The sequence below is a fragment of the Triturus cristatus genome, chromosome 1_1, assembly GCF_964204655.1.
Source record: "Triturus cristatus chromosome 1_1, aTriCri1.1, whole genome shotgun sequence".
Taxonomy (NCBI): domain Eukaryota; kingdom Metazoa; phylum Chordata; class Amphibia; order Caudata; family Salamandridae; genus Triturus; species Triturus cristatus.
The window spans coordinates 364,844,731-364,854,863 of NC_140579.1; positions in this window are offsets into that span (position 1 = coordinate 364,844,731).

Sequence of the window (10,133 nt, forward strand, 5' to 3'; positions counted from 1 at the left end):
ACTGCACTGCCCTAAACCCTGAAACACCACCCCCAGCAAGACCCCCTACACTGCCCGAATACCATTGCCCAAACCCTGAAACACCACCCCCTGCAAGACCACCTACACTGCCTGAACACCACTGAACCACTGCCTTAAACCTTTAAATACCACACCCTGTACGACCCCCTGCACTGCCCGAAAACCACTGCACTGCCCTAAACCCAAAAACACCACCCCAGCACGATACCCTACACTGCCCGAACTCCACTGCACTGCCCTAAACCCTAAAACACCAAACCCAGAACGACCCCCTACACTGCCCGTACACCAATGCACTGCCCTAAACCCTAAAACACCACCCCCAGCACGACCCCCTACACTACCCGAACACCGCTGCACTACCCTAAATCCTAAAACACGACACCCAGCACCACCCCTTACACTGCCAGAACACCACTGCACTGCCATAACCATAAAACACCAGCCCCAGCACAACCCCTTACACTGCCGGAACACCACTGCACTGCCCTAAACCCTAAAACATCCGCCCCAGCATGACCCCTCACAATGCCCGAACACCACTGCACTGTGCTAAACCCTGAAACACCACCCCCAGCACGACCCCCTACACTGCCCGAACACCACTGCTCTGCTGTAAACCCTAAAACACCAACCCCGCACGACCCCCAACACTGCCCGAACACCACTGCACTGCCCTACACCCTGAAACACCATCCCCTGCACGACCCCCTACACTGCCCGAACACCACTGCACTGCCCTAAACCCTGAAACACCATCCCCCGCACAACCCCCTACACCGCCCGAACTCCACTGCACTGCCCTAAACCCTGAAACAGCACCCCCAGCATGACCCCTACACTGCCAGAACACTACTGCTCTGCCTTAAACCCTGAAACACCACCCCCAGCACGAACCCCTACACTGCCCGAACACCACTGCTCTACCCAAGACCCTGAAACACCACCCCAGCACGTCCCCCCTACACTGCCCAAACACCACTGCACTGCACTGCCCTAAACCCTGAAACACTACCCCGAGCACGACCCCCTACACTGTCCGAACACCACTGCACTGCCCTAAACCCTACCCCCAACATGACCCACTACACTGCCCGAACACAACTTCAGTGCCCTAAAGCCTGAAACACTACCCCCAGCATGACCCCCTACACTGCCCGAAAACCACTGCACTGCCCTAAACCCTGAAACACTACCCCCAGCAAAACCGCCTACACCGCCCGAACACTACTGCACTGCCCTAACCCCTGAAACATCACCTCCAGCCCAACCCCCCTACACTGCCCGAACACCACTGCCCTAAACCCTGAAACACCACCCCCAGCACAACCTCCTACTTTGCCTGAACACCACTGCACTGCCCTAAACCCTGAAAACCACCCCCTGCATGACCTCCTACACTGCCCGAACACCACTGCACTGCCCTAAACCCTGATACACCACCCACAGCACGACCCCCTACACTGCCCGAAAACCACTGCTCTCCCTTAAACCCTGAAATACCAACCCCAGCACGACCCCCTACTCTGCCCGAACACCACTGCTCTGCCCTAAACCCTAAAACACCACTCACAGCACAAACCCTACTCTGCCCGAACACCACTGCACTGCCCAAAACCCTGAAACACTAGCCCCAGCACGACCCCTATACTACCCAAACACCACTGCACTGCCCTAAACCCTGAAACACTACCCCAGCACGACCCCCTGCTCTGCCCGAACACCACAGCACTGCCCTAAACCGTGAAACACCACCCCCTACACTGCCCAAACACCCCTGCACTGCCCTAAACCCTGAAACACCACCCCCAGCACTACCCCCTACACTGCCCGAACACCTCTGCATGCTCTAAACTCTGAAACACCAGCCCCCACACGACCCACTACACTGCCCGAACACAACTGCACTGCCCTAAATCCTTAAACACCAGCCCCCGCACGACCCCCTACACTGCCCGAACACCACTGCACTGCCCTAAATCCTGAAACACCAGCCCCAACATGACCCCCTACTCTGCCCGAACTCCACTGCACTGCCCTAAACCCTGAAACACCACCCCCAGCACGACCCCCAACACTGCCTGAACACCACTGCACTGCCCTACACCCTGAAACACCATCCCCTGAGCGACCCCCTACACTGCCCGAACACCACTGCACTGCCCTAAACCATGAAACACCATCCCCCGCATGACCCCCTACACTGCCGGAACTCCACTGCACTGCCCTAAACCCTGAAACACCACCCCCAGCATGACCCCCTACACTGCCAGAACACTACTGCTCTGCCTTAGACCCTGAAACACCACCCCCAGCACGACCCCCTACTCTGCCCGAACACCACTGCTCTGCTGTAAACCCTAAAACACCACCCCCTGCACGTCCCCTACACTACCGGAACACCACTGCACTGCCCAAAACCCTGAAACACCAGCCCCAGTGCGACCCACTACACTACTGAACACCACTGCACTGCACTAAACTCTGAAACACTACCCCGGCACGATCCCTACACTGCCCGAACAGCACTGCACTGCCCTGAACCCTGAAACACTAGCCCCAGCACGACCCCCTACACTGCCCGAACACCACTGCACTGCCCTAAGCCCTGAAACACCAGCCCCAGCACGACCCCCTACACTGCCCGAACACCACTGCACTGCCCTAAACCCTGAAACACCAACCCCGCACGACCCCCTACACTGCCCGAACACCACTGCACTGCCCTAAACCCTGAAACACCATCCCCCGCATGACCCCCTACACTGCCCGAACTCCACTGCACTGCCCTAAACCCTGAAACACCAGTCACCGCACGACCCCCTTCACTGCCCGAACACCTCTGCACTGCCCTAACCTCCGAAACACCAGGCCCAGCATGACCCCCTATACTGCACGAACACCACTGCACTGCCCTAAATCCTGAAACACCAGCCCCTGCACGACCCCCTACACTGCCCGAACACCACTGCCCTAAACCCTGAAACACCATCCCCGCACGACCCCCTACAGTGCCCAAACTCCAATGCACTGCCCTAAACCCTGAAACACCACCCCCAGCATGACCCCCTACACTGCCCAAACACCACTGCACTGCCCTAAACCCTGAAACACCACCCCCAGCAAGACCCCCTACACTGCCCGAATACCATTGCCCAAACCCTGAAAAACCACCCCCTGCAAGACCACCTACACTGCCTGAACACCACTGAACCACTGCCTTAAACCTTTAAATACCACACCCTGTACGACCCCCTGCACTGCCCGAAAACCACTGCACTGCCCTAAACCCAAAAACACCACCCCAGCACGATACCCTACACTGCCCGAACTCCACTGCACTGCCCTAAACCCTAAAACACCAAACCCAGAACGACCCCCTACACTGCCCGTACACCAATGCACTGCCCTAAACCCTAAAACACCACCCCCAGCACGACCCCCTACACTACCCGAACACCGCTGCACTACCCTAAATCCTAAAACACGACACCCAGCACCACCCCTTACACTGCCAGAACACCACTGCACTGCCATAACCATAAAACACCAGCCCCAGCACAACCCCTTACACTGCCGGAACACCACTGCACTGCCCTAAACCCTAAAACATCCGCCCCAGCATGACCCCTCACAATGCCCGAACACCACTGCACTGTGCTAAACCCTGAAACACCACCCCCAGCACGACCCCCTACACTGCCCGAACACCACTGCTCTGCTGTAAACCCTAAAACACCAACCCCGCACGACCCCCAACACTGCCCGAACACCACTGCACTGCCCTACACCCTGAAACACCATCCCCTGCACGACCCCCTACACTGCCCGAACACCACTGCACTGCCCTAAACCCTGAAACACCATCCCCCGCACAACCCCCTACACCGCCCGAACTCCACTGCACTGCCCTAAACCCTGAAACAGCACCCCCAGAATGACCCCTACACTGCCAGAACACTACTGCTTTCTCTTAAACCCTGAAACACCACCCCCAGCACGAACCCCTACACTGCCCGAACACCACTGCTCTACCCAAGACCCTGAAACACCACCCCAGCACGTCCCCCCTACACTGCCCAAACACCACTGCACTGCACTGCCCTAAACCCTGAAACACTACCCCGAGCACGACCCCCTACACTGTCCGAACACCACTGCACTGCCCTAAACCCTACCCCCAACATGACCCACTACACTGCCCGAACACAACTTCAGTGCCCTAAAGCCTGAAACACTACCCCCAGCATGACCCCCTACACTGCCCGAACTCCACTGCACTGCCCTAAACCCTAAAACACCAAACCCAGAACGACCCCCTACACTGCCCGTACACCAATGCACTGCCCTAAACCCTAAAACACCACCCCCAGCACGACCCCCTACACTACCCGAACACCGCTGCACTACCCTAAATCCTAAAACACGACACCCAGCACCACCCCTTACACTGCCAGAACACCACTGCACTGCCATAACCATAAAACACCAGCCCCAGCACAACCCCTTACACTGCCGGAACACCACTGCACTGCCCTAAACCCTAAAACATCCGCCCCAGCATGACCCCTCACAATGCCCGAACACCACTGCACTGTGCTAAACCCTGAAACACCACCCCCAGCACGACCCCCTACACTGCCCGAACACCACTGCTCTGCTGTAAACCCTAAAACACCAACCCCGCACGACCCCCAACACTGCCCGAACACCACTGCACTGCCCTACACCCTGAAACACCATCCCCTGCACGACCCCCTACACTGCCCGAACACCACTGCACTGCCCTAAACCCTGAAACACCATCCCCCGCACAACCCCCTACACCGCCCGAACTCCACTGCACTGCCCTAAACCCTGAAACAGCACCCCCAGCATGACCCCTACACTGCCAGAACACTACTGCTCTGCCTTAAACCCTGAAACCCTACCCCCAGCACGAACCCCTACACTGCCCAAACACCACTGCTCTACCCAAGACCCTGAAACACCACCCCAGCACGTCCCCCCTACACTGCCCAAACACCACTGCACTGCACTGCCCTAAACCCTGAAACACTACCCCGAGCACGACCCCCTACACTGTCTGAACACCACTGCACTGCCCTAAACCCTACCCCCAACATGACCCACTACACTGCCCGAACACAACTTCAGTGCCCTAAACCCTGAAACACTACCCCCAGCAAAACCGCCTACACTGCCCGAACACTACTGCACTGCCCTAACCCCTGAAACATCACCTCCAGCCCAACCCCCCTACACTGCCCGAACACCACTGCCCTAAACCCTGAAACACCACCCCCAGCACAACCTCCTACTTTGCCTGAACACCACTGCACTGCCCTAAACCCTGAAAACCACCCCCTGCATGACCTCCTACACTGCCCGAACACCACTGCACTGCCCTAAACCCTGATACACCACCCACAGCACAACCCCCTACACTGCCCGAAAACCACTGCTCTCCCTTAAACCCTGAAATACCAACCCCAGCACGACCCCCTACTCTGCCCGAACACCACTGCTCTGCCCTAAACCCTAAAACACCACTCACAGCACAAACCCTACTCTGCCCGAACACCACTGCACTGCCCAAAACCCTGAAACACTAGCCCCAGCACGACCCCTATACTACCCAAACACCACTGCACTGCCCTAAACCCTGAAACACTACCCCAGCACGACCCCCTGCTCTGCCCGAACACCACAGCACTGCCCTAAACCGTGAAACACCACCCCCTACACTGCCCAAACACCCCTGCACTGCCCTAAACCCTGAAACACCACCCCCAGCACTACCCCCTACACTGCCCGAACACCTCTGCATGCTCTAAACTCTGAAACACCAGCCCCCACACGACCCACTACACTGCCCGAACACAACTGCACTGCCCTAAATCCTTAAACACCAGCCCCCGCACGACCCCCTACACTGCCCGAACACCACTGCACTGCCCTAAATCCTGAAACACCAGCCCCAACATGACCCCCTACTCTGCCCGAACTCCACTGCACTGCCCTAAACCCTGAAACACCACCCCCAGCACGACCCCCAACACTGCCTGAACACCACTGCACTGCCCTACACCCTGAAACACCATCCCCTGAACGACCCCCTACACTGCCCGAACACCACTGCACTGCCCTAAACCATGAAACACCATCCCCCGCATGACCCCCTACACTGCCGGAACTCCACTGCACTGCCCTAAACCCTGAAACACCACCCCCAGCATGACCCCCTACACTGCCAGAACACTACTGCTCTGCCTTAGACCCTGAAACACCACCCCCAGCACGACCCCCTACTCTGCCCGAACACCACTGCTCTGCTGTAAACCCTAAAACACCACCCCCTGCACGTCCCCTACACTACCGGAACACCACTGCACTGCCCAAAACCCTGAAACACCAGCCCCAGTGCGACCCACTACACTACTGAACACCACTGCACTGCCCTAAACTCTGAAACACTACCCCGGCATGATCCCTACACTGCCCGAACAGCACTGCACTGCCCTGAACCCTGAAACACTAGCCCCAGCACGACCCCCTACACTGCCCGAACACCACTGCACTGCCCTAAGCCCTGAAACACCAGCCCCAGCACGACCCCCTACACTGCCCGAACACCACTGCACTGCCCTAAACCCTGAAACACCAACCCCGCACGACCCCCTACACTGCCCGAACACCACTGCACTGCCCTAAACCCTGAAACACCATCCCCCGCATGACCCCCTACACTGCCCGAACTCCACTGCACTGCCCTAAACCCTGAAACACCAGTCACCGCACGACCCCCTTCACTGCCCGAACACCTCTGCACTGCCCTAACCTCTGAAACACCAGGCCCAGCATGACCCCCTATACTGCACGAACACCACTGCACTGCCCTAAATCCTGAAACACCAGCCCCTGCACGACCCCCTACACTGCCCGAACACCACTGCCCTAAACCCTGAAACACCATCCCCCGCACGACCCCCTACAGTGCCCAAACTCCAATGCACTGCCCTAAACCCTGAAACACCACCCCCAGCATGACCCCCTACACTGCCCAAACACCACTGCACTGCCCTAAACCCTGAAACACCACCCCCAGCAAGACCCCCTACACTGCCCGAATACCATTGCCCAAACCCTGAAAAACCACCCCCTGCAAGACCACCTACACTGCCTGAACACCACTGAACCACTGCCTTAAACCTTTAAATACCACACCCTGTACGACCCCCTGCACTGCCCGAAAACCACTGCACTGCCCTAAACCCAAAAACACCACCCCAGCACGATACCCTACACTGCCCGAACTCCACTGCACTGCCCTAAACCCTAAAACACCAAACCCAGCACGACCCCCTACACTGCCCGTACACCAATGCACTGCCCTAAACCCTAAAACACCAAACCCAGAACGACCCCCTACACTGCCCGTACACCAATACACTACCCTAAACCCTAAAACACCACCCCCAGCATGACCCCCTACACTACCCGAACACCGCTGCACTACCCTAAATCCTAAAACACGACACCCAGCACGACCCCTTACACTGCCAGAACACCACTGCACTGCCATAACCATAAAACACCAGCCCCAGCACAACCCCTTACACTGCCGGAACACCACTGCACTGCCCTAAACCCTAAAACATCAGCCCCAGCATGACCCCTCACAATGCCCGAACACCACTGCACTGCTCTAAACCCTGAAACACCACCCCCAGCACGACCCCCTACACTGCCCGAACACCACTGCTCTGCTGTAAACCCTAAAACACCAACCCTACACGACCCCCAACACTGCCCGAACACCACTGCACTGCCCTACACCCTGAAACACCATCCCCTGCACGACCCCCTATACTGCCCGAACACCACTGCACTGCCCTAAACCCTGAAACACCATCCCCCGCACAACCCCCTACACTGCCCGAACTCCACTGCACTGCCCTAAACCCTGAAACACCACCCCCAGCATGACCCCTACACTGCCAGAACACTACTGCTCTGCCTTAAACCCTGAAACACCACGCCCCGCACGAACCCCTACACTGCCCGAACACCACTGCTCTACCCAAGACCCTGAAACACCACCCCAGCACGTCCCCCCTATACTGCCCAAACACCACTGCACTGCACTGCCCTAAACCCTGAAACACTACCCCGAGCACGACCCCCTACACTGTCCGAACACCACTGCACTGCCCTAAACCCTACCCCCAACATGACCCACTACACTGCCCGAACACAACTTCAGTGCCCTAAAGCCTGAAACACTACCCCCAGCATGACCCCCTACACTGCCTGAAAATCACTGCACTGCCCTAAACCCTGAAACACTACCCCCAGCAAAACCGCCTACACTGCCCGAACACTACTGCACTGCCCTAACCCCTGAAACATCACCTCCAGCCTGACCCCCCTACACTGCCTGAACACCACTGCCCTAAACCCTGAAACACCACCCCCAGCACAACCCCCTACTTTGCCCGAACACCACTGCACTGCCCTAAACCCTGAAACACCACACCCTGCACGACCTCCTACACTGCCCGAACACCACTGCACTGCCCTAAACCCTGATACACCACCCCCAGCACGACCCCTACACTGCCCGAAAACCACTGCTCTGCCTTAAACCCTGAAATACCAACCCCAGCACGACCCCCTACTCTGCCTGAACACCACTGGTCTGCCCTAAACCCTACAACACCACTCACAGCATAAACCCTACTCTGCCCGAACACCACTGCACTGCCCAAAATCCTGAAACACTAGCCCCAGCACGACCCCTATACTACCCGAACACCACTGCACTGCCCTAAAGCCTGAAACACTACCCCAGCACGACCCCCTGCTCTGCCCGAACACCACAGCACTGCCCTAAGCCCTGAAACACCAACCCCAGCACGACCTCTACACTGCCCGAACACCACTGCACTGTCCTGAAACACCAGCCCCAGCACGACCACCTACACTGCCCGAACATCACTGCACTGCCCTAAACCCTGAAACACCAGCCCCCGCACGACCCCATACACTGCCCGAACACCTCTGCATGCTCTAAACTCTGAAACACCACCCCCTGCACGACCCTGTACACTGCCCAAACACCACTGCACTGCCCTAAACCCTGAAACACCAACCCCAGCACGACCTCTACACTGCCTGAACACCACTGCACTGTCCTGAAACACCAGCCCCAGCACGACCCACTACACTGCCCGAACACCACTGCACTGCCCTAAATCCTTAAACACCAGCCCCCGCACGACCCCCTACACTGCCCGAACACCACTGCACTGCCCTAAATCCTGAAACACCAGCCCCAACATGACTCCCTACTCTGTCCGAACTCCACTGCACTGCCCTAAACCCTGAAACACCACCCCCAGCACGACCCCCAACACTGCCTGAACACCACTGCACTGCCCTACACCCTGAAACACCATCCCCTGCACGACCCCCTACACTGCCCGAACACCACTGCACTGCCCTAAACCATGAAACACCATCCCCCGCATGACCCCCTACACTGCCGGAACTCCACTGCACTGCCCTAAACCCTGAAACACCACCCCCAGCATGACCCCCTACACTGCCAGAACACTACTGCTCTGCCTTAAACCCTGAAACACCACCCCCAGCACGACCCCCTACTCTGCCCGAACACCACTGCTCTGCTGTAAACCCTAAAACACCACCCCCTGCACGTCCCCTACACTACCGGAACACAACTGCACTGCCCAAAACCCTGAAACACCAGCCCCAGTGCGACCCACTACACTACTGAACACCACTGCACTGCCCTAAACTCTGAAACACTACCCCGGCACGATCCCTACACTGCCCGAACAGCACTGCACTGCCCTGAACCCTGAAACACTAGCCCCAGCACGACCCCCTACACTGCCCGAACACCACTGCACTGCCCTAAGCCCTGAAACACGATCCCCAGCACGACCCCCTACACTGCCCAAACACCACTGCACTGCCCTAAACCCTGAAACACCAACTCCGCACGACCCCCTACACTGCCCGAACACCACTGCACTGCCCTAAACCCTAAAACACCATCCCCCGCATGACCCCCTACACTGCCC